At 44.7% G+C, this 26,854-nt stretch overlaps 2 long non-coding RNA genes across 2 annotated transcripts in view; both read right to left on the bottom strand.

Moving 5' to 3' along the window:
- The window catches only part of LOC139230702 (uncharacterized), a 52,687-nt gene extending 48,229 nt beyond the window's left edge, over window positions 1-4,458 (bottom strand). The window contains exon 1 of the long non-coding RNA XR_011587962.1: window positions 4,350-4,458. This is a non-coding gene — a long non-coding RNA (uncharacterized lncRNA). The remainder of the gene's footprint in view (window positions 1-4,349) is intronic.
- Window positions 4,459-4,469: 11 nt separating this feature from the next.
- LOC139230713 (uncharacterized) overlaps window positions 4,470-26,854 on the bottom strand; it is a 62,503-nt gene continuing 40,118 nt past the window's right edge. The window contains exon 3 of the long non-coding RNA XR_011587964.1: window positions 4,470-4,563. This is a non-coding gene — a long non-coding RNA (uncharacterized lncRNA). The remainder of the gene's footprint in view (window positions 4,564-26,854) is intronic.

Raw genomic sequence — 26,854 nt, 5'->3', positions numbered from 1 at the left:
CACAGTTGCAGTTCCAAGCTAGCTCTATGGTTGAGAAACAACTTACTTTTCCTAATGGAGAGATTTTTTTTTAAATTCTTCTTTTAGTGCTTTATGATACACAGAACAAAGTATTCAAGAGCCCAAAACCTTATATTTTGTTTAGAGTTGTTGGTGGGAAAGGGCAAACAAGTGAGAGGTTTAATCTCTCCCTTGCTAACTCAGAGTCCATTTAGCTTACTTATGTTTGTTTGCGAAGCACGTTTAATGTTTTTACATTTGAGGTGCTATATAATTGTGAGTTATAGTTTTGTCTCAGATGCAAGACTTTCCACCTCAGAAAACAAGTAAAAAAAACATGCATTATGTTGCAGATGTCGAGAAAATTATTTTGTGAATCTTCTGGAAAACAAAATTAATTAAAGAAAAATCTGTGATTTTGACCATTGAATAGAAGATGACCAAATAATAACTGCAAGGTTTGCAATGTCAGAATTTGACTGCATTGTAATTTCACCATAACGTTCAAAGCAGCCAGATGTATCTTCCTGGTTCAAAAAAACTGTAAAAAATTTGATGCTGAATTATTTTTATATTTAATGATTGTGATTTGCTGCAGCTTTAAATTTCTGAGCTGCATTTCCTGACAGTCACGGAATACAAAATAAATCCGGCTTCAAAAATTACAATGTGGAACTGCACAGTGCTCATTTAACCTCGACCATGTTGCTCACTGCTGGATATCACAGTCAGTTCAGCCAATCTGATCTCAGTCACAAATTCATGTGCAGGTCAGTAACCTGTATTATTGCTTTTAGACTCAATTATATGGGTAGTAATGGTGGCGATCACCAAGCAGCAGCATTACATTCAGTGAACAACAGCACTGAATGCTCATAAGTGATACCAGCCAGAAGCATTCTGCTTCATTTCATGCAAAATGTAGCTTCAGTCACACTGTACTTCACTTTCCATAGCCCTGACATTTTTTTTTAATTTAAACTTCCTGCTATGGCACAGCTTTATTGTTTTGTCCAAGAAACCCTTGTCAATCATTATTCACATTTAAACCATTCCTATCTCACATCTGACAAATTTGATTGTGGAAAATCATTTTGATATTAGATAAACACAATCTTTCTTTTCTTTTCCTCCAGAAAGATGCATTTAATAAGTTTCACAGTGTTCTGCCTTCTTGTGTGAATAAGATAGATTTGTATAATTTTAGCATTGTGGATGTTCTGAGTTCTGATTCCAACGCCACATTGTCAATCTGGTTTTGAAGTTCCTGATACTTGCTGTCAGCAGCAGTTAATGGGATTCTACTGGCGGTAAATCTGCCCACTGATCACTGTGTGCATCTTCCATTACTGCTCAGAAATCCTCCCTGTCAGAAGAGCCGAAAGCCTACCTGATTGGTACGTCCAGGTTGGGTTAGGAGAAGGTAAATTTTGTGTTTTCCACTCCAATTTCCTGCCATGCTATTTTAACTTCAAACTGAGAATAAGAGAATATGTTCACACTCTTGGCCTTACCACTAAAAAACATAGAAACATAGAAAATAGGTGCAGGAGCAGGCCATTCGGCCCTTCTAGCCTGCACCGCCATTCAATGAGTTCATGGCTGAACATGCAACTTCAGTACCCCATTCCTGCTTTCTCGCCATACCCCTTGATCCCCCTAGTAGTAAGGACTACATCTAACTCCTTTTTGAATATATTAGTGAATTGGCCTCAACAACATTCTGTGGTAGAGAATTCCACAGGGTCACCACTCTCTGGGTGAAGAAGTTTTTCCTCATCTCGGTCCTAAATGGCTTACCCCTTATCCTTAGACTGTGACCCCTAGTTCTGGACTTCCCCAACATTGGGAACATTCTTCCTGCATCTAACCTGTCTAAACCCATCAGAATTTTAAACGTTTCTATGAGGTCCCCTCTCATTCTTCTGAACTCCAGTGAATACAAGCCCAGTTGATCCAATCTTTCTTGATAGGTCAGTCCCGCCATCCCGGGAATCAGTCTGGTGAACCTTCGCTGCACTCCCTCAATAGCAAGAATGTCCTTCCTCAGGTTAGGAGACCAAAACTGTACACAATACTCCAGGTGTGGCCTCACCAATGCCCTGTACAACTGTAGCAACACCTCCCTGCCCCTGTACTCAAATCCGCTTGCTATGAAGGCCAACATGCCATTTGCTTTCTTAACCGCCTGCTGCACCTGCATGCCAACCTTCAATGACTGATTTATCATGACACCCAGGTCTCGTTGCACCTCCCCTTTTCCCAATCTGTCACCATTCAAATAATAGTCTGTCCCTCTGTTTTACCACCAAAGTGGATAACCTCACATTTATCCACATTATACTTCATCTGCCATGCATTTGCCCACTCACCTAACCTATCCAAGTCGCTCTGCAGCCTCATAGCATCCTACTCGCAGCTCACACTGCCACCTAACTTAGTGTCATCCGCAAATTTGGAGATACTACATTTAATCCCCTCGTCTAAATCATTAATGTACAGTGTAAACAGTTGGGGCCCCAGCACAGAACCTTGCGGTACCCCACTAGTCACCGCCTGCCATTCTGAAAAGTACCCATTTACTCCTATTCTTTGCTTCCTGTCTGACAACCAGTTCTCAATCCATGTCAGCACAATACCCCCAATCCCATGTGCTTTAACTTTGCACATTAATCTCTTGTGTGGGACCTTGTCGAAAGCCTTCTGAAAGTCCAAATATACCACATCAACTGGTTCTCCCTTGTCCACTCTACTGGAAACATCCTCAAAAAATTCCAGAAGATTTGTCAAGCATGATTTCCCTTTCAAAAATCCATGCTGACTTGGACCTATCATGTCACCTCTTTCCAAATGCGCTGCTATGACATCCTTAATAATTGATTCCATCATCTTACCCACTACCGATGTCAGGCTGACGTCACCTTTCTGTTTCTTTTTTGCCTTCTCCCTGTAGCTGCACAAGCACGCCTCACTAACCCCGGACTCGCGCTGCTCCAACTGCCGCCGCCTCACTCTCCCGCTGGGCCTTTTATAGGCCTCACCAACCCCGGACTCGCGCTGCTCCAACTCCAACAAAACTCTGAGCATGTAGGAATCCACCAGTCCCTCCCACCTCCTCCACCAGCAGTTACTCAGTTTTAGTCTCCTTTCTAGCCATTGTTAACATCCAGAAAAACAAATGTTTTACCATGTAAAACACGTTGGGCTGGATTTTAGGCTTTTATTCATTATGGTCCAGATTATCGCCAAGTGCTACTTTCGGCATTTCGCCCACAATTCGCCCAAATGATTACTCGCCCAAAAATAAGCTAAAGAAAAGCTGCAATAACTCGGCACTACGCGGCACTATGGGGAGGATCTGTAGTAAAAGGTTGTCAGGAAAATCAATTTATGAGTGATTTTAAGGGCCTTTTTGACTCTTGCCAATCATCTAATCATATTTGTATTTGTTGAGGACAAATTAAGGGCATTTATAGTGATGGGGCCTGTAATTTCTCAACTGGTGTTGATCACTCATCACATGCTACAGAATAGAGATGGGAGAATAAAAGGAGAAAAGTTACGTACAAGTACATTGCTGTAATGTCAGGGTTAATAAATCATGGATTTTTTTTCCCCTCTGGTCCACAGTACAAGTAGAAGCAGAATTAGGGTGTGTCATCCCATGAGGAAGGAAATGGAGTTCACCTCAATTGGCTGATAGATTTTATTTTATAAAGCAACAGGGGCTAGAATAAAAGAAAGTTCCTATAATGTTATTTATGGGGACCAGGTCCGCTGTTCTCTCTGTCAACCCCCATGGGAAAGCCTGAAAAAAAAACACGCATGCGCAGAACGGCTGAATACATCGCTAAGGACCATTTCACGTCGCTAAGGCTATCGCCCATATTAAAAAAGTGAAACTAGTGGTTTTTAAAATGGGCGATATTCCAACGATCCTGAAAAATAAAAAAAGCACAAAGGCCAGAAATATTGCCCATTTTTGGGCGACAGCAACCATAGTGGAAAGTCTAGCCCTATGTTTTTGGGGCAATAATGGTGGCGGGATGGGAAAATTAGTGGCCAGGAATAGTTTGCGTTTTAGTATTTAAATTTGGGCATCTGGGTCCTGCGTCAAAGGGCACAGCTCTAAGGGAGGCATTGTACATCTCTCGTGGTGCAAGGATGGGAAACGCCTAAGCTAAAGAGCCGGGCTGGGAGCGCTCTGAGACACTTTGTGGGGGGCGGAAATCTTCATAAAAAACAACAGAAAAACATTCCCAAAACATTGCCCACATCACCACAACACAAATCACTGAAAAAATTAAAAGAAAAAACAATCACACATACCTTCGGAGTCCATTACTCACCTCTTCGCTGACAGGATCGTAGGACTGTCCTGATTTCCCAGGTGGTCATTGTGGGCGCACTTCCAGGCGGACGGGTCGGGCAGGAGCTCAAACTCGCACTGATGTTGCAACCAGGCAGCTCTTCTGGGCGGTGCTGTTCAGCGCCGCTGCAAAAGCGGACCGGTGGATCACTGAAGCCCTCACCACCGCCATTACTGCCGCTCCAGGGAGAATCCTGGAATGCAGAAGACCGGAAAATCCAGCCCATTGAAGGAAAACTAAACTCTAATTTCAAATTATCATATAAAATATTTCTGTTGTCACTTACATTTCTCTAAGTAGTTAATGGAAATAAAGGAGCTAAAAACATTGTGGCAATATTTCCTAAGAATACCAATGGCTGAGAGTTAAGCACCAATATGTACATTTCATTGATCAAAGTGATTATATGCAGCTGATTCAGTACAAACAAAATCCTTACTGAGGTGCAATTCCTAGGATACTGGTTGCTCTCTGGTCAATATTCATGTGTGAGCTTTAACAGTGAGCATTAACAGGCTACAGGATGTAACAACAAGGGAGAGTTCCAACCTTATCCAAGGTCCACACATGCACACTTACAGCAGGCGTCCGTGTATTCTGATCAGAATGGGAATCATTGCCAATTTTCACACACTAACTGAGGAGCACTCATGCCAATTGCAATGCCCCTACCACCGCTTTGGCTGAGATCAGCTAGCTCAGTAAACACCAGGGTTCCAATCTGGGCATTTTCTGATCTGTATATCTATGTAGTATAATTGGCACAGCAGATCAGAATCTCTCTTTTAACATTTTATATCCACTCATCTGCATATCAATAGGGGATATGTTTCAGCCAGCGAAAGTGATATTGATAGTGGGAATTGGGCAGGCAGGGGCTAAAAAATAGCAACCTCTTAAATTTGCTGCCTCTTGCTCATTTCAGGCACTGTGTAACTTTTCTTAACTGGTTTCCCACTGGCAGTGATAACTCTCAAATCGAATGTGTGTAAGAATGCACAGACACTTAATTTTTAATTTTGGTATATATTAAAAATGTTCTGCCAGGCAAAAGGTTTTTCAAAATGAAATAAAGGCGGTAGGCATTTGTTGAACAGGTGTGTAAACTTGTAAGCAAAGCTGTTGGAAGCTTGTAAACTGCTTTGTAAGTTCAAAGGCTATGTTACAGATGGCTTAGACTGAACAATGGTCGTAACTACAGGGGTGGTCATAGACAAAGGGGATAAACAAACCCCTTTCATTTCAAGAAGATTTGCAAACTTCATGACTTGCGTCGCAGAGGTCACAAGATCATAAAATTGCTTTTTGGTGGCTAATGGGAGAAGTTAAACCGGGGAAGTTCTAAAAAATCATCATCCTAGACAGTCCCTCTAAAAGTGAGTTCTCAGGTGACTGTACAGTCCAATACGGGAATTACAGTCTCTGTTATAGGTGGCACAGACAGTCGTTGAAGGACAGGGTAGGTGGGAAGTCTGGTTTGCCACACGCTCCTTCCGCTGCCTGCGCTTGCTTTCTGCATGCTCTCGGTGACGAGGCACGTGGTGCTCGGTGCCCTCCCGGATGCTCTTCCTCCATTTAGAGCAGTCTTTGGCCAGGGATTCCCAGGTGTTGGTGGGGATGTTGCATTTTATCAAGAAGGCTTTGAGGGTTTCCTTGAACTGTTTCCTCTGCCCACCTGGGGCTCACATGCCGTGTAGGAATTCAGAGTAGAGCGCTTGCTTTGGGAGTCTTGTGTCAGGCATGCGAACAATGTGGCCCGCCCAATGGAGTTGGTCGAGTGTGGTCAGTGCTTCGATGCTCGGGATGTTGGCCTGGTCGAGAACACTGACGTCTATCCTCCCACGAGATTTGCAGGATCTTGCACAGACATCGTTGGTTGTATTTCTCCAACGATTTGAGGTGTCTACTGTACATGGTCCATGCCTCTATGCCATACAGGAGGGCGGGTATCACTACAGCCCTGTAGACCATAAGGTTGGTGCCAGATTTGAGGGCCTGATCTTCGAAATCTCTCTTCCTCAGGTGATCAAAGGCTGCACAGGCACACTAGAGGCGGTGTTGGACCACGTCCTCGATGTCTGCCCTTGCTGATAGTAGGTTCCCGAGGTATGGAAAGTGGTTCACGTTGTCCAAGGCCGCGCCATGGATTTTGATGACCGGGGAGCAGTGCTGTGTGGTGGGGTCAGGTTGGTGGAAGACCTTTGTCTTACGGTTGTTTAGTGTAAGGCCCATGCTTTTGTACACCTCGGTGAAGATGTTGCCGATGGCTTGGAGTTCAGCCTCTGAATGTGCACAGACGCGGCGTCGTTCGCGTACTGTAGCTCGACGACAGAGGTTGGGATGCTCTTGGACCTGGCCTGGAGACGACGAAGGTTTAACAGGTTCCCACTGGTTCTATAATTTAGTTCCACTCCAGCGGGGAGCTTGTTGAGCGTAAGATGGAGCATTGCAGGGAGGAAGATCAAGAAGAGGGTTGGTGCGATGACGCAGCCCTGCTTGACCCTCGTCCAGAAGTGGATTGGATCTGTGGTGGATCCGTTGGTCAGGATCACGGTTAAAAAATAGGATGCATGGTAACAGATGAAATATGACTGAATAGCTTTCTGCTCACTTCTGCAAACTTTTATGAGTCAATGAACAATTTAGGTTTTGATATACGCAGCTAAAGTTTGATAATTCAAACAACTTAAGTCAAACATCAAACAATCTCTGAATGATTGATTGATTGAGAAAGGCAAGATAAACTGTATAAAATATCATTACTGCAGTTAGAAGGAGGGACCTGGCCAGCCTGCTCAATTTGAGAGGGCCTGCTGCAGTTGGGAAGGAGTAGACCTGGCCAGTCATTTTGAGAAGGAAGACCTATAATCAATGCTGGACTGATCATCTGCGGGTGGTTGTATTTATGACTTCTTGTAACATTATTGGTACAGTGCTCGAATAGTGGTTAGGGGTTTTAAATCTTTGTCAATAAAAGGTTAAAGGCAGAGCTCAGGTGGTTTGTGTAATTTCTCAAAAGTCTCAATTTTATAACCTGTTGGACGGGGCGAGGGGTAACTTCCACACATCTTACATGTGCAACAGTTTCATTCGACATTGAAATTGCATTTAAAAGAGGGCATTGAGATGTAGTCCTTAATTTCTCAGGTTTGTCTCCAATTCCTGCTCTAATATTTGCTGTTAGTGGCAAAATCTGCTCATTGAAATGGGCTTTAAAGGTCAGCAATATTACTGTCCATTCTTAAAGAAAGAAAGAAAGACTTGCATTTATATCGTGCCTTTCGTGACCACCGGATGTCTCAAAGCACTTTACAGCCAATTAAGTACTTTTGGAGTATAGTCACTGTTATAAAGGTAGACTATCAATTTTTACCTGCCATTCTAGCACAAGATATGATGATTTATTTTGAAGTGTCCCATCATTTCATGTGAAAAAAACAAAGAAAATCAAAGTAGGTATGTTCAGGATGAAAGGGCACGAGAGATGGACGATCCATGCTATCAACTGAATCTCCAGACCCAGGAACAGCTACATGCCAATGCCCAAGGGGAACTGTCTACAGAGATTCTTAGTCAGTGGAGGCATTTCCAGAAAACTGCTACCTGTTGCAAGGTTACCTGTTGTCAAACTGCACCATAGGGATGGCACTGCTAGTGGCAGTCAAAGCTACCACTTCCCTCGACTTTTTGGCTTTTGCATCCTTGGAGCTGCAACAAGTAGTATCTACAGTATCAGCCAATTTGTTGTCTACCGATATATGGAGCAGGGCCAGCACTTTCTGTTATAGTAGCATAATAAGGCTAGCTAATGTCACCACGCAACCACACACAAGTACAGGGCATCACTAATGACAACCATGTGGCCTTCTGGGCAGCAGAATCCTGCTTCTTCTCTGGCACCACCAGTTGCTGCTTCTTATCTGTGCACTGAAACTCACTTGATGATACCTCCTGAAGGTTGTTGTCTGCATCCTTTGTGGTATGTGTAGTGATATGGACATCGCTGGCAAGGCCAGCATTTATTGCCCATCCCTAATTGCCCTTGAGAAGGTGGTGGTGAGCCGCCTTCTTGAACCACTGCAGTCTGTGTGATGAAAGTACTCCCACAATGCTGTTAGGGAGGGAGTTCCAGGATTTTGACCCAGCGACGATGGTGTGCAACTTGGAGCGAAACTTGCAGGTTATGGTACACCCATGTGTCTGCTGCCCTTGTCCTTCTAGGTGGTAGAGGTTGCGGGTTTGGGAGTGCTGCCGAAGAAGCCATGATGAGTTGCTGCACTGCATCTTATAGATGGAACACACTGCAGTCACTGTGCGCCGGTGTTGGAGGGAGTAAATGTTGAAGGTGGTGGATGGGGTGCCAATCAAGCGGGCTGCTTTGTTGGTAAAAGGCAGGGTGCTGTGACGTTCTGCTTTGCTTGCAGGCAATGGGAGTGCTGGCAGATTGCCCACAAGACTACAGTAACTAAAGAGGAAATGATGTTCAAATTCTGGCACTTTCAGACATTTGCAAGATCCAGTAAGGTGCTGTTTTTCTGGTTGTGTGTATTCCAGTATGCCAGTGAGTGAGAAGAAGGATCAGACATAACAAAAGCAGAATGTTGCTAGCCCTGGGTTTGGAGAACACTTTGAAGTTACCTTCCCATATTCCCTCAATGTCTTATAGGCAAAGATATTGAGGTTTAATTCCTTAAAGGAAGTCAAGGTCTTGTAATTTTGGGGCCAGCCACCAATTTGGCTTCATCCCTTTTATGATGTGTTATCATATTTTGCAAGGAGGGAGCTCATCTTGAGATGTTATACATTAAGAAGCACATACAGTGACAGACATGCACCCAACCAGCAAACAAACATGAAACATGCAGCTAGCTTATTTTAGAAGAATATTCTGTAGAGGGAGGGTGAACAGCCAGTTGTCGTAGTACATGTAGGTACCAACGATATAGGTAAGAAGCAGGAAGAGGTCCTACAAGCTGAAGTTAGGGAGTTAGGAGTTAAACTAAAAGGTAGGACCTCAAAGGTAGTAATCTCTGGATTGCAACCAGTGCCATGTGCTAATCAGAGTCGAGGGAGCAGAATAGTTAGAATAAATACGTGGCTTGAGCAGTGGTGCAAGAGGGAGGGATTCAAATTCCTGGGACATTGGAACCAGTTCTGGGCAAAGTGGGACCTGTACAAAAGGGACGGTCTGCACTTGGGCAGAACTGTAACTGATGTCTTAGGGGTAACATTTGCTAATGCAGTTCAGGAGTGTTTAAAATAATATGGCAGGGGGATGGGAACCTATGCAGCGAGATAGGGCGAAGTAATATGGAGTCAGAAACAGATGGTAGAAAGGTAAAAAGCAATAGTGGAAGGCTGAGTAAACAAAGGCAAGAAACAAAAAGGGCCGCACAACATCATAATTCTAAAAGGACAAAGGGTGTTAAAAAAAACAAGCCTGAAGGCTTTGAGTCTTAATGCAAGGAGTATCATAGAAACATAGAAAATAGGTGCAGGAGTAGGCCATTCGGCCCTTCTAGCCTGCACCGCCATTCAATGAGTTCATGGCTGAACATTCAACTTCAGTACCCCATTCCTGCTTTCTCGCCATACCCCTTGATCCCCCTAGTAGTAAGGACCTCATCTAACTCCTTTTTGAATATATTTAGTGAATTGGCCTCAACAACTTTCTGTGGTAGAGAATTCCACAGGTTCACCACTCTCTGGGTGAAGAAGTTCCTCCACATCTTGGTCCTAAATGGCTTACCCCTTATCTTAGACTGTGACCTCTGGTTCTGGACTTCCCCAACATTGGGAACATTCTTCCTGCATCTAACCTGTCTAACCCCGTCAGAATTTTAAATGTTTCCATGAGGTCCCCTCTCATTCTTCTGAACTCCAGTGAATACAAGCCCAGTTGATCCAGTCTTTCTTGATAGGTCAGTCCCGCCATCCCGGGAATCAGTCTGGTGAACCTTCGCTGCACTCCCTCAATAGCAAGACTGTCCTTCCTCAAGTTAGGAGACCAAAACTGTACACAATACTCCAGGTGTGGCCTCACCAATGCCCTGTACAACTGTAGCAACACCTCCCTGCCCCTGTACTCAAATCCCCTTGCTATGAAGGCCAACATGCCATTTGCTTTCTTAACCGCCTGCTGCACCTGCATGCCAACCTTCAATGACTGATGTACCACGACACCCAGGTCTCTTTGCACCTCCCCTTTTCCTAATCTGTCACCATTCAGATAATAATCTGTCTCTCTGTTTTTACCACCAAAGTGGATAACCTCACATTTATCCACATTATACTTCATCTGCCATGCATTTGCCCACTCACCTAACCTATCCAAGTCGCTCTGCAGCCTCACAGCATCCTCCTCGCAGCTCACACTGCCACCCAACTTAGTGTCATCCGCAAATTTGGAGATACTACATTTAATCCCCTCATCTAAATCATTAATGTACAGTGTAAACAGCTGGGGCCCCAGCACAGAACCTTGCGGTACCCCACTAGTCACTGCCTGCCATTCTGAAAAAAACCCATTTACTCCTACTCTTTGCTTCCTGTCTGACAACCAGTTTTCAATCCATGTCAGCACACTACCCCCAAACCCATGTGCTCTAACTTTGCACATCAATCCCTTGTCGAACGCCTTTTGAAAGTCCAAATGTACCACATCAACTGGTTCTCCCTTGTCCACTCTACTGGAAACATCCTCAAAAAATTCCAGAAGATTTGTCAAGCATGATTTCCCTTTCACAAATCCATGCTGACTTGGACCTATCATGTCACCTCTTTCCAAATGCACTGCTATGACATCCTTAATAATTGATTCCATCATTTTACCCACTACCGATGTCAGGCTGACTGGTCTATAATTCCCTGTTTTCTCTCTCCCTCCTTTTTTAAAAAGTGGGGTTACATTGGCTACCCTCCACTCTACAGGAACTGATCCAGAGTCAATGGAATGTTGGAAAATGACTGTCATCGCATCCACTATTTCCAAGGCCACCTCCTTAAGTACTCTGGGATGCAGTCCATCAGGCCCTGGGGATTTATCGGCCTTCAATCCCATCAATTTCCCCAATACAATTTCCCGGCTAATAAGGATTTCCCTCAGTTCCTCCTCCTTACTAGACCTCCCGACCCCTTTTATAACCGGAAGGTTGTTTGTGTCCTCCTTCGTGAATACCGAACCAAAATACTTGTTTAATTGGTCCGCTATTTCTTTGTTCCCCGTTATGACTTCCCCTGATTCTGACTGCAGGGGACCTACGTTTGTCTTTACTAACCTTTTTCTCCTTACATATCTATAGAAACTTTTGCAATCCGTCTTAATGTTCTCTGCAAGCTTCTTCTCATACTCCATTTTCCCTGCCCTAATCAAACCCTTTGTCCTCTGCTGAGTTCTAAATTTCTCCCAATCCGTAATAAGGTGGATGAATTAACTGTGCAAATAGATGTTAACAGATATGATGTGATTGGGATTACAGGGATTGGGCTCCAGGATTATCAGGGCTGGGAACTCAACATCCAAGGGTATTCAACATTCAGGAAGGATAGAATAAAAGGAAAAGGAGGTGGGATAGCATTGCTGGTTAAAGAGGAGATTAATGCAATAGTTAGGAAGGACATTAGCTTGGATGATGTGGAATCTATATGGGTAGAGCTGCAGAACACCAAAGGGCAAAAAATGTTAGTGGGAGTTGTGTACAGACCTCCAAATAGTAGTAGTGATGTTGGGGATGGCATCAAACAGGAAATTAGGGGTGCATGCAATAAAGGTGCAGCAGTTATCATGGGTGACTTTAATATGCATATAGATTGGGCTAACCAAACTGGAAGCAATACGGTGGAGGAGGATTTCCTGGAGTGCATAAGGGATGGTTTTCTAAACCAATATGTCGAGGAACCAACTAGGGGGGAGGTCATCTTCGACTGGGTGTTGTGTAATGAGAGAGGATTAATTAGCAATCTCGTTGTGTGAGACCCCTTGGGGAAGAGTGACCATAATATGGTGGAATTCTACATTAGGATGGAGACTGAAACAGTTAATTCAGAGACCATGGTCCAAAACTTAAAGAAGGGTAACTTTGAAGGGATAAGGCGTGAATTGGCTAGGATAGATTGGTGAATGATACTTAAGGGGTTGACTGTGGTTGGGCAATGGCAGACATTTAGAGACCGCATGGATGAAGTACAACAATTGTACATCCCTGTCTGGCGTAAAAATAACAAAAGGAAGGTGGCTCAACCGTGGCTATCAAGGGAAATCAGGGATAGTATTAAAGCCAAGGAAGTGGCATATAAATTGGCCAGAAATAGCAGCGAACCCGGGGACTGGGAGAAATTTAGAACTCAGCAGAGGAGAACAAAGGGTTTGATTAGGGCAGGGAAAATAAAGTACGAGAGGAAGCTTGCAGGGAACATTAAGACGGACTGCAAAAGTTTCAATAGATATGTAAAGAGAAAAAGGTTAGTAAAGACAAACGTAGGTCCCCTGCAGTCAGAATCAGGGGAAGTCATAACAGGGAACAAAGAAATGGCAGATCAATTGAACAAATACTTTGGTTCGGTATTCACTAAGGAGGACACAAACAACCTTCCGGATATAAAAGGGGTCAGAGGGTCTAGTAAGAAGGAGAAACTGAGGGAAATCCTCATTAGTCAGGAAATTGTGTTGGGGAAATTGATGGGATTGAAGGCCGATAAATCCCCAGGGCCTGATGGTCTGCATCCCAGAGTACTTAAGGAGGCCTTGGAAATAGCGGATGCATTGACAGTCATTTTCCAACATTCCATTGACTCTGGATCAGTTCCTATCGAGTGGAGGGTAGCCAATGTAACCCCACTTTTTAAAAAAGGAGGGAGAAAGAAAACAGGGAATTATAGACCGGTCAGCCTGACATCGGTAGTGGGTAAAATGATGGAATCAATTATTAAGGATGTCATAGCAGCGCATTTGGAAAGAGGTGACATGATAGGTCCAAGTCAGAATGGATTTGTGAAAGGGAAATCATGCTTGACAAATCTTCTGGAAGTTTTTGAGGATGTTTCCAGTCGAGTGGACAAGGGAGAACCAGTTGATGTGATGTGGTATATTTGGATTTTCAGAAGGCTTTCGACAAGGTCCCACACAAGAGATTAATGTGCAAAGTTAAAGCACATGGGATTGGGGTAGTGTGCTGACGTGGATTGAGAACTGGTTGGCAGACAGGAAGCAAAGAGTAGGAGTAAATGGGCACGTTTCAGAATGGCAAGCAGTGCGGTACCGCAAGGTTCTGTGCTGGGGCCCCAGCTGTTTACATTGTACATTAATGATTTAGATGAGGGGATTAAATGTAGTATCTCCAAATTTGCGGATGACACTAAGTTGGGTGGCAGTGTGAGCTGCGAGGAGGATGCTATGAGGCTGCAGAGTGACTTGGATAGGTTAGGTGAGTGGGCAAATGCATGGCAGATGAAGTATAATGTGGATAAATGTGAGATTATCCACTTTGGTGGTAAAAACAGAGAGACAGACTATTATCTGAATGGTGATAGATTAGGAAAAGGGGAGGTGCAACGAGATCTGGGTGTCATGGTGCATCAGTCATTGAAGGTTGGCATGCAGGTACTGCAAGCGGTTAAGAAAGCAAATGGCATGTTGGCCTTCATAGCGAGGGGATTTGAGTACAGGGGCATGGAGTTGTTATTACAGTTGTACAGGGCCTTGGTGAGGGCACACCTGGAGTATTGTGTACAGTTTTTGTCTCCTAACTTGAGGAAGGATGTTCTTGCCATTGAGGATTGCAGCGAAGGTTCACCAGACTGATTCCCAGGATGGCGGGACTGACATATCAAGAAAGACTGGATCAACTGGGCTTGTATTCACTGGAATTCAGAAGAATGAGAGGGGATCTCATAGAAACGTTTCAAATTCTGATGGTTTTAGACAGGTTCGATGCGGGAAGAATGTTCCCAATGTTGGGAAAGTCCAGAACCAGAGGTCACACTCTAAGGATAAGGGGTAAGTCATTTAGGACCAAGATGAGGAGAAACTTTTTCACCCAGAGAGTGGTGAACCTGTGGAATTCTCTACCACAGAAAGTTGTTGAGGCCAATTCACTAAATATATTCAAAAAGGAGTTAGATGTAGTCCTTACTTCTAGGGGGCTCAAGGGGTATGGCGAGAAAGCAGGAATGGGGTACTGAAGTTGCATGTTCAGCCATGAACTCAATGAATGGCGGCGCAGGCTCGAAGGGCCGAATGGCCTACTCCTGCACCTATTTTCTATGTTTCTATGTATGAAGCTCCTTTAAAATTTAAATATGACAGTAGTTTCAGATATAAGTTGCAGCCAGTCTGTGTGCCATACTGCTGTGGCTATGCATACTAAGCTTGGAGAGTGAGCAGCAAAACAGTAACAGATTCTGCTGACACACATTTTTGGTATGCATAGTGTGGTATCTTCCTTATGGCATCACAATACAAACAGACTCCAAGATGGCTTCATTCATTTTTATTCTTGTAAACAGCAATGGTGGAACTATATTACACTTCTCTCTCCTTAATGAAAAAGTAATTATAACAACATAATCATCATACATGACTTGCATGGTTATACATAACAAAGGATATGTGGCTAGAAATTCATCTGATATCACTGGTGCCGAATCCTTAACGGTACTCCGGCGGTTGCGTCTTTTGAACTGCCGGAATACAGCTAGTGCAATTATGTCTGCAATTACCATCGAATAACTCCACGAGGCCTTGTACTGTGAGTAAGAGCTGTGTGACTTCAGTCCAGTTAATGCGACTGCAAAGTGAGGAACAGCATGGCTTGCTGCCTTTTATATCCCCTGCACACCTGGGCAAGAAACTCCTGGGCCTCCAACAGCAGCGCCCTCAGGCGGTACATTGTACATAGTTACATAGTGAATACAAAGAGTTTGCATACATGACATCATTCCCCCGCAAAGTCTTTGATGCGAGTTGATTACAGGTTAAGGTGAACCGGAGCCCTGAGCTCCCTGGTTGACCGTCTGAGTGTCGCTTCTGGCCTGGGTGAGTTGGCTGGATCACTGCTGTCTTGCAGTACGACTGGTTGCGCTGGCCTGTTGGGGATAGTGGGATCATCCTCGTGGTTGGCAGCGAGGTCTGTTGTCGATTGGGCGCGTGTTGGTGGGTCGCTGAAGATGAGGTCCCCTTCCGGTGGTTCCTGGTTATCTGTGAATCATAATTTGGTTTGGTCCAAATGCTTTCTGCACATTTGACCATTAAGCAATTTGACAACAAACATTCTGTTCCCCTCCTTGGCTAATACAGTGCCTGTGATCCATTTGGGGCCCTGACTGTAATTCAGCACAAACACAGGATCATTTACAGTGATGTCGCATGATACAGCTGCACGATCATGGTACGTGTTTTGGTGATAACCTGATCAATGACGTCCGGGTGTACTAAGGAGAGCCTGGTTTTGAGAGCTCGTTTCATTAGTAATTCTGCAGGGGGAACCCCGGTAAGTGAGTAGGGTCGTGTCCTGTAGCTGAGCAGTACCCGGGACAGGCGGGTTTGTAAGGAGCCTTCCGTGACACGTTTCAAGCTCTACATTATGGTGTGGACTGCCTGCTCCACTTGACCATTGGCTGCGGGCTTGAACGGGGCAGATCTGACATGCTTGATGCCATTACGGGTCATGAATTCATTGAATTCCAAGCTGGTGAAGCACGGACCATTGCCGCTGACAAGAAAGTTGGTTAAGCCATGGGTGGCAAACATGGCCCTGTGGCTTTCAGCGGTGGCTGCAGACGTGCTGGATGCCATTATTGCACATTCAATCCATTTGTTGTAGGCATCCACAACAACCAGGAACATCTTTCCCAGAAAGGGGCCCGCATAATCCACATGGATCCTGGACCATATTTTTGAGGGTCAGCACCAGAGACTAAGTGGAGCCTCCCTGGGAGCATTGCTCACTGGTGCACGCACGACTCCAGGTCCGAGTCAATGATGGGTCATCAGACGTGGGACCTGGCGATAGCCTTCATCATGACTGGTGTGCAGGGGCATATAAAAGGCAGCAAGCCATGCTGTCCCTCACTTTGCAGTCATATTAAATGGACTGAAGTCACACAGCTCTTACTCACAGTACAAGACCTCATGGAGTTATTCAATGGTAATTGCAGACATAATAACTGCCAACGAGAATACGGACTTTCACGCGATTATGGCTACCTTTGGCACACTTAAAGACTTTGCAGAGGGTGGTGATTGGGATGCCTTCACGGAAAGGCTCGAGCAATATTTCATGGCAAACGACCTGGCAGGGGAGACGCACACATTGGCGGAGAAGCACAAGGCTATACTGCTGACCAGCTGTGGGCCCGAGGTCTACCGCCTCGTTCGGGACTTGCTGGCACCCTCGAAGGCCAAGGATAAGACATACGATAAGCTGACTGAAGTAATTCGCGATACCATACAGATGACTTCAGTCCATTTAATACGACTGCAAAGTGAGGGACAGCATGGCTGGTTGCTTTTTATATGCAATTGCACACCAGGGCAGGAAACCTCTGGGCCTCCAACAGCAGCGCCCTCAGGTGGTACATCATATATAGTTACATAGTGAATACAAAGAGTTTGCATACATGACACGTGCTCCTGCGGTTTTCGGTTCTTAAGTCTCGGTGGTGGTGAAGTGTGATAGCGGGCGGGAGCAGGTGGCAGTGGAGCTCTAAAACTCAGCTATCTGCTTGCCTTACTAAAGGCAAGCAGAGCCACTGCAAAAACAGGCGGTTTGGCCTCTGCGCATGCATGGTCATTCTCCCGCGATTTCAGGGTCAAGGGTGACCCTGAGCATGTGCAGAGAAGACTGAGACAGCAGTGGACATTTTCATCCCCGTATGGTACAGCTTCTTTAAATGCTCTCTTGCTCTTTGGCAAATCCCCCTCCTAGGATTGACTCCGAATAATAGCTTGGAAACTGTGGGACTCCTGTGGGATTATCAGCTTTTCCAGTGCTTTATTTGTCTGTTTTGGAGGCTGTTTCTTGAGCGAGTCAAATTGAGACAGTCCTCTAATAAGCATTTCATGGACACTTCCAATATCTGTTCCCATTCTTTCGCCATGTTTTATCCAGAGAATATTTGAATTTGAGTTCTATGTGAAATGAGCCAGTGTTGCTCAGAAGCAAGAGGTGGCTCCAGCAGGTGAGTGCGAGTAAAGATTTCACGGAACGTTGGTATGTAATGTTATGGTTTAAAGGAGTCGGTAATGGTTGACATGTGTACGAGGGGATTGGGGGCAGGGATGAGGGAAGGGAGGGAGTGTTGGGGGGTGGGGGAGGGGGTGGGGTGGGTCTGTCTTCGAGCTGGATTGTTTAAAATAAACAATGCTCAGAGCTAAAGGAATGAGGGAAGAGAGTGCAGAGCAAAGTAAAGGTCCTGAGGGATTGGAAGGGCAGGCATATGAGATTACAGTATGCTTCAGCTATGCACCTGTCCCAGACAGTTTGTATATTTTTGGGGAAAATTTCCTAATTTTCCACAAACATTTCTCTTCCCGATTGGTTGATTACATAGTGGCTTGAGTTCGGCCATGTTTAGGTCAATATGAGGCTTTTTGTTGCAAAATGTTATTTTATTTTTTATTTTATGTTATCACCAACAAGTAAATATGACATTACTGCCTACTGATTGGCAGTTAGCTTCTACTATTACTGATGTCTAACTGATATGGAGGTTTTGTTGATTATCAACAGTCTTCTGTAAATACCTTCAATGCTAAAACAAAATGGAGGGAGCATAATGCTGGGCCCAAGTCGGTAAGTACATAAAAAATGGGCGCTTTTGATCAGAGTGATAATGGGCGATAGCGGGCGTTAAAAAATACTTTTTTGTGCAAATTAGCGCTGCGGGGGAATTTTGCACGTCATCTGGGCAGTAAATGTTGGCGGGCGATTTGCAGCAACAACTGCAGTAATCGTAGGCCGAAATTACCACCGGCGATAATTGGGAAATGAAACGGGTGGTACAGGACGGCAATTTACATTTTTGTCCAAAACGGGCTGTAACTGGCCATTAAATGAGCGATCCCAGTGGCAATTCTAGCCCATGGATTTATTTTGCCATATTTACAAATCAAACTTAACCACTGGTTTTCTGTTTCAAAGAAGATACCTTCGCTCTTGAACAGAACCTTCCAAACATAGTTTCGAACTTAGACTCATTCTAGGCTCATCCTGAGGAAAGTTTTCATCTAAGGGATGCCCTTGATCTACATTTGAACTCTCTATAACTTCAGACTGTTTGGCTCCCTGACTTGGACTCAGACTTAAATTCTGATTTTCTCTTGCATTTGATTCTAGTATGTTTGATGTAGGATATGCTATTGGTACTGTACTTGTAATAAGATTATCTGATGAGTCAGAAATAATCGAATCATTCCAACTTTCTACTCCTTCCACATCTGTAGGTAAAATATGATCAATGTGAACAAACCTAACCTGTCTATGATCAAACAACTTTACCAAATATGTGTGAGGACCACATATCTTCATCACTCTTCCTGGTAACCAATTTAACCATTTATGGTGATGGTTCTTCATTCTCACCTTCTGATTTAATTTCAAACTTCTCTCTCTTACTTTACCTCAATCATGACTCTCTGTCTGTCTTAATTGTTTCTCTTCCACTGACTGTGCCAAGTTTGGCTTTAACAACGAGAACCTGGTTCGTGGCTGTCATTTGAGAAACAACTCTGCTGGTGTTCTACCAGTAGTTGTATGAGGGGTATTATGAAACATAATTTAAAAATTAGCCAATTTGTGGTCCAACAACAACTGTGGTTTCTTTGGATTTGGATCCAACATTTGTTTGATGAGGGCACATTTTACAATTTGTACTGTGCGCTCTGTTGCACCATTTGAAGCAGGATGGTATGGTGGAACCTTGGTATATTTCACACCATTTTTGCTCATGAACTGTGTAAATTCTTCTGGACAAAATTGTGCCCCATTATCAGACACAATTTTTGCTGGGAAGCCATATGAAGAAAATAATCTTCGCAAATGTTCTAGTGTTTTACTTGTTGTTATTTTCCGCATTGGAAACACCAGTAGCAGAACTTTAATGCTCTGTTGCCTTGGCCAGTTGCTAAGGCCTTGGGGTCCAACTGCCTTTTACTTTTAACCTGCAGGCAATTCACCTCAGTTGTCTGATGACTGGAAATGGCTCGAAATTCTCAGGAATATTGGTCGGCCATGTCCATTGACATAGCTGTCTGATAAGGTAAATCAAAAGTCAAGTTAGGGGTTGTCAACAACTTTCTTCTGATTACTTCATTTTTATTCCCACAAAGTGGTCATACAATGTTCGGTCCTGAAAGTTCCCAAAATGAGAGTTAATAGATAGCTTTTTTAATGCTATAATGTACTCACTGATGCTTTTGTCAGGTAATTGATCTCGTATTCCAAAACAATAACTTTCAGCAATTTCTAGGGGCTCAGGATTGTAGTGCTGTTCTAATTTGCTTAGACTCTCTGTAATTGATGTGTCCTTTGGCTTGATGGGAACAAGCACTTTTTCAGGGTTTCATACACCTCGGGGCCTGCTTCAGTGAGGAATATAGCCCGTTTTCTTTCCAAAAGCACCCGATTACTATTTTCATCATCGGGGACTTAGATGATTAACACTATTTGCAGGGAAAAACATTTCTAGCCGCTCCACATATGCTCTGAAAGTCTCACGGTCGTGTTGAAACTCACCCAAGCGCCCTATTATTTCTATAGGTGCAGCATGTGGATTCTTCAGTTCAGCTAAGTGTGCTTGTAATTTACCTTGGATTTTTAGCTGTTCTCTAATCACTCTTTTATTTGGCTGGAATCATCCACCAACAAAAATTTTAGCTAGGGTATCCAGGAATCCGATTCTTTATCACCAATGTGGCATCTTCCTTATGACATCACAACACACACAAACTCCAAGAAGGCACCATTCCTTTTTATGCTTGTATACAGCAATGGCTGCATTACCACAGTAGTCCACTAGGTGGAGCAGTATCCACTAGGTCGAGCAATATTACACACACATGGGACAGGGACGAACAATATGAAAGTGCTGGGTTATGTAACCTTGGTAGCTTTCTTCAAAGGCTGCCATCCTTTCACATTTTAGCCATTTCATCTGGATGCTACAGAGCGTGATCACCTTGTGAGCTACTGTGTCAAGTGAACTTGGGGCTCACTATTTTAAATAGACAGTTGAAAAGAATCCAGTGCCTCGTTGTCCAAGAATAAAATTAATGGAGACTCCACCTGTCTCAGCTTCTCTAACTATATCCATTGGTGCTGATTATGGGCTCAATTTTGGCCCACCTCTTTTTTTGGCGCACTTACTGGAGATGCGCCGCTTTTCTCTGTTTAGAAGTGCGGCGAAAAAATTCCTCCCCACTTTGGCTGCTGTCCGGCCTCTCCCCGGGTATTGCACAGCGTGGCCAGTCACGTCGGGGGTAGAGCCATCGTCCTGTGCTGCAAACAATGCCAGGACGTCTGCACATGCGCATGCACAGTAGCGCCGAAATTTGGCATTGACCATTTTTAAAAGGAATCGTAGCTGCTTGTGTTTTGCTGTCCAGCGAGTTTGCTTCCTGCAGCCTGTGTGTGCTCCGAAGTCAGCAGTTCCCGCCCCTATCCCTGGCCGAGTGGTCTCCCGGTCGTCCCCCACCTATCCCAGGCCGAGTGACCTCCCGCATTGGCCGGCCCGCTATTGAAGTAGCTGTTTGTGTTTTTCCCTTGCTGCAGCCTGTCTGGTGAATTTGCTTCCTGCAGCCTAGATGTGCTTCGATGTCGGCAGTTCCCGCCCCTATCCCTGGCCGAATGGTCTCCCAATCGTCCTGCACCTATCCCAAGCCAAGTGGCCTCCTGCACCGGCCAGCCCACTGCCTTCAAGAGTTTTCAGATGAAGGTAGGACTTACTTCTATTTTTTATTTGTTATTGAATGTTTATTACTTTTTGTGCTTTGTTTAGTGCTTTGTAAGTCTTGGTGCTTTAGGTGCAGGTCCTCTCTGCTTCCCTTACCGCCCCTATCCCATGACCTACCTGCGCTGATTTCTTAACTCTCCGCAAGGGTTTTCTGAAGTGGCCAAATACGCTGGCCTAAGTAGATTTGGAGTAACTATTAGCTGGCCAAAGTGGCCTAAATGGCCAAAACTGGCCTAGGTGGCTGGTAACGCCCCCTTTTGAGAAAAACGAAACAAAACTAAAAAAATCATAACTAACTCACTTACATTGGCACAAATTGAATGTGCAAAATGGGGAATTTTAAGATACGCCAGAAAAAGCAAGTTACTCCAAAAAATACGGAGCAACTCCTGACCAAAATTGAGCCCTATATAACTGTGTGCTCATTCTCCACAGCAAGGGGTACTGCAATATTGAGCTATGAAGTCATGGCTAAAAAAGAAAAACTTGCATTTATATAGCGCCTTTCACGACCTCAGGATGTCCCAAAGCACTTTATAGCCAATAAACTACTTTTGAAGTGTAGTCATTGTTATAATGTAGAAAACACAGCAGCCAATTTGTGCACAAGCAAGCTCCCACAAACAACAATATGATAATGATCAGATAATCTGTTGATGTTGATTGAAGGATTAGTATTGGCCAGGACTCCAGGGATAACTCCCCATATATTTGAAATAGTGTCTTGGGATCTTTTATGTCCACCTGAGAGAGCAGATGGGATCTCGGTTTAACGTCTCATCCAAAAGACTGTAACAATAACACCAAAGGAATCTATAGATTCTGTAGAATCAGAGGAATCTCTCTGCTGTCAGCCACTGGGAAAGTCATCACTAGAATCCTCCTCAACCGTCTTCTCCCTGTGGCTCCTCCCAGAGTCACAGTGCAGATTCCGTCCACTATGGGGTACAACGGACATGATCTTTAAGGCAAGACAACTGCAAGAGAAATGCAGGGAACAGCACCAACCCTTGTACATGGCCTTCTTTGCCCTTACAAAGGCTTTCGACACTGTTAACCGCGAGGGACGATGGAGCGTCCTCCTCCGTTTTGGCTGCCCCCAAAAGTTTGTCACCATTCTCCCCCTGCTCTACGATGGCATGCAAGCTGTGATCCTAACCAATGGATCTACCACAGCCCAATCAAAATCCAGACCGGGGTCAAGCAGGGCTGCGTCATCACTCCAACCCTCTTCTTAATCTTCCTTGCTGCAATGATCCACCTCACATTCAACAAGCTCCCCGCTGGAGTGGAACTAAATTATACAACCAGTGAGAACTTGTTCAACCTTCAGCACCTCCAGGCCAGATCCAAGACCATCCCAACCTCTGTCGTCGGACTACGGTACGTGGACAACGCTTGCGTCTGCGCGCATTCAGAGGCTGAACTCCAAGTCATAGTCAACATCTTCACTAAGGCGTACGAAAGCACGGGCCTTACACTAAACATCCGTAAGACAAAGGTCCTCCACCAACCTGACCCCGCCACACAGCACTGCCCCCCAGTCATCAAGATCCACGGTGCAGCCCTGGACAACGTGGACCACTTTTCATACCTCGGGAGCCTATTATCAGCAAGGGCAGACATCAACGATGAGATTCAACACCGCCTCCAGTGCATCAGTGCAGCCTTCGGCCGCCTGAGAAAAAAAGTCTGGCACCAAGTGTATGGCCTACAGGACTGTAGTGATACCCACCCTCCTGTATGGCTCAGAGGTGTGGATCATATACAGTAGACACCTCAAATCGCTGGAGAAATACAACCAACGATGTCTCCGCAAGATCCTGCAAATCCCCTGGGAGGACCAACATCAGTGTTCTCGATCAGGTCAGCATGTCCAGCATCGAAGCACTGACCACATTTGACCAGCTCCGTTGGGCAGGCCACATTGTTTGCATGCCCGACACAAGACACCCAAAGCAAGCGCTCTACTTGGAACTCCTACATGGCAAGTGAGCCCCAGGTGGGCAGAGGAAACGTTTAAAGGACACCCTCAAAGCCTCCTTGATTAAGTGCGACATCCCCACCAATACCTGAGAGTCCCTGGCCAAAGATTGCCCTAAGTGGAGGAAGAGCAAACGGGAGGGTGCTGAGCACCTCGAGTCTCATCGCCGAGAGCTTGCACAAAACAAACACAGGCAGCAGACTTCCCACCCACCCTTTCCTTCAACAACTGTCTGTTCTATCTGTGACAGAGACTGTAATTCCCGTATTGGACTGTTCAGTCACCTGAGAACTCATTTTTAGCGTGGAAGCAAGTCTTCCTCGATTTTGAGGGACTGCCTATGATGATGATGGATGAAATATTGAACAGGACACCAGGGATAACTCCCCTGCTCTTCTTTGAAATAGTATCTTGGGATCTTTTATGTCCACCTGAGAGAGCAGGTGGGATCTCGGTTTAACGTTTCATCCAAAATACAATATCATCAAGATCGGCAGCACCAGACAAGTTATATGGGACCTTGATAGCTAAAAAAGAGTCCTGTACTGGAGCCTGCTTTGATTCAATATTCTCTACTCCTATTCCTAGTTCTTATGTTCTTATGTTCTTATACCATTTGCTTTCTTAATTGCTTGCTGTACCTGCATGTTTCAGTGATTCATGTACAAGGACACCCAGGTCCTTTTGAACACCAACATTTCCCAAGCTCTCACCATTTAAAAAATACTCTGCTTCTCTATTTTTCCTACCAAAGTGGTTAACTTCACATTTCTCCAAATTATATTCCATTTGTCATGGTATTGCCCATTCACTTAGCTTGTCTATATCCACTTGAACCTCTTTGCATCCTCCTCTCAACTTAAATTCCCACCTAGCTTTGTATCATCAGAAAATTTGGATATATTTCATTTGGCCCTTCATTCAAATCATTGATATAGATTGTGAATAGCTGGGGCCCAAGCACCGATCCTTGCGGCACCCCACTAGTTACAGCCTGACAACCCGAAAATGACTCTTTTATTCCTACTCTCTGTTTTCTGTCCATTAACCAATCCTCAATCCATGCTAGTATATTACCCCTAACTCCATGAGCCCTAATTTTGTTTAATAACCTCTTGTGAGGCACCTTATCCAATGCCTTCTCAAAATCCAACTACACCACACCCATTCTCCCTTTACGATTCTGCTAGTTACAACCTTAAAAAAACTCTTAACAGATTTGTCAAAAATGATTTCCTTTTCATAAATCCATGTTGAATCTTCCCAATCATATTATTATTTTCTAAGTGCCCTGTTACCACGTCCTTAATAATAGATTCTAACATTTTCCCTATTTTAATGTCAGGCTACTGGTCTGTAGTTCCCCGTTTTCTCGCTCCCTCCTTTCTTAAATAGCGAGGTTACATTAGGTACCTTCCAATCTGTGATAACCTTTCTAGAATCTATGTAATTTTGGAAGATGACAACAAATGCATCTACTATCTCTATAACCACCTCTTTCAAAACCCTAGGATGTCGGCCATCAGGTCCAAGGGATTTATTGGTTTTTAGTCTCATTAATTTCTCCAATACTATTTTTTTACTAATACTGATTTATTTCAGTTCCTCATTCTCGCTAGACACTTGGTTCTCCACTATTTAGGCACTAAAGAACCTCCGAGTTGGACCAGGATTGGACCTTAAACTGCAACGCTCGTTTAGCCTGCATTTAGTGGGAGACACCATCTTGGTAAAGGAGTTGAAGGTAAGAATGGCTACACGGTGGATCATTAAGGGGCTGATTGACAATTAAATTGCTTGCTAGTGCTCTTTGCCACATGGACTGCAATGGTTCAAGAAGGCGGGTCACCAGCATCTTCTCAAGGGCAAGTAGGGATGGACAATAAAGGCCAGCGACACCCAAAGCCCATAAACACATTTTTTAAAAGAGTCTGCATGCCATTTTGGTGTCTATCGCTTGGCCTAATGTCCTCTCCTAATAGTGATCAGCTGATTGGGAGTAAACTACTCGTTGCAGAGGATTTTGAGCACTACAAGGTATATTGCTTTTTACTGTTCAATTGCTGCTGGAGGTTTGAAGAGGACTTTTGAAACACGTCGGAAGACTTTTGGGACACTTTCTCAATATTTCACCAACCATTTATCAATATTTATTCCGGAAATTCTCTGAGGACTCCATCTAAGAAGAGTAAGTGCTGTGTTATTCTACCTTGTTGGGCAACTTATAGAATTACCAGATGAAAAGGTCATCCTCATCTTGCAGGAGGAATAGGAGGATGACATGAGGCCAGACAGACCAGCATCAGCTGCTGTAGGAGAAAGGGATAGGAGGGCGAGGTGGACTCCTTCCCCCTTGCGGGTACAGGCCATTCCTCCTCCTCTGCATTCCTCCACCTGGACCTCTAGTGCCACATCAGAAAATCTCTGCACCTTCTCACTCAGTCCCTGAGCCATTCTGAAACATGCAGCTATGTGTCAACTCTGATGGGATTGGACAGGTTAGATGCAGGAAGAATGTTCCCGATGTTGGGGAAGTCCAGAACCAGGGGTCACAGTCTAAGGATAAAGGGCAAGCCATTTAGGACTGAGATGAGGAGAAACTTCTTCACTCAGAGAATTGTGAACCTGTGGAATTCTCTACCACAGAAAGTTGTTAAAGCCAGTTCGTTAGATATATTCGAAAGGGAGTTAGATGCGTCCCTTACGGCTAAAGGGATCAAATGATATGGAGAGAAAGCAGGAATGGGGTCCTGAAGTTGCATGATCAGCCATGATCATATTGAATAGTGGTGCAGGATCGAAGGGCCGAATGGCCTACTCCTGCACCAATTCTCTATGTTTCTATGTTTCTAACTCCATCATCATCATAGGCAGTCCCTCGGAATCGAGGAAGACTTGCTTCCATTCTTAACATGAGTTCTTAGGTGGCTGTACAGTCCAAGACGAGAACCACAGTCTCTGTCACAGGTGGGACAGACAGTGGTTGAAGGAAAGGGTGGGCGGGGAGTCTGGTTTGCCGCACAGTCCTCCCACTGCCTGCGCTTGGATGCACTTCCTCCACTTAGGGTCTTTGGCCAGAGACTCCCAGGTGTCAGTGGGGATGTCACATGTTATCAGGGAACTTTGAAAACTGTCCTTATTACTGTGTTCCTAACACAGATGAGGCTGCACAGAGGGAGATTAAAGTAACAGTGACCTCAGTCTTTAATAAGACACTCCAGAGTGAGGAACAGGCCTTAGGGGCCGGCTTATACACAGTGCTCCCAAGGGATGCTGGGATCCCTTGGGACTTCAGGGGATGAGCTCCCTGGTGGCGGAACATGGGAGTGCATGCTTTACAGATACACAACATCATTCCCCCGCAAAGTCAAAGTGAAAACTATTTACAAGGTGAGGCGGTCGGGAGCCTTTCTTTCCCTGGTGGACCGCCTCAGTACAAATGTCTGTTCTGGTGTGTTGGCTGTGCCCTTGCTGGGCTGGCGTGTTGTTGGCCCTGCAGAGCTGCGAGGTGAGCCTGGCCTTGCTGGGCTGTTGGGCGTGATGGGTTCGATTT

The sequence above is a fragment of the Pristiophorus japonicus genome, chromosome 2 (assembly GCF_044704955.1).
Source record: "Pristiophorus japonicus isolate sPriJap1 chromosome 2, sPriJap1.hap1, whole genome shotgun sequence".
NCBI lineage: Eukaryota > Metazoa > Chordata > Chondrichthyes > Pristiophoridae > Pristiophorus > Pristiophorus japonicus.
Note: the sequence above shows the minus strand (reverse complement) of the source record. Positions and strands in the feature narration are given on the sequence as shown.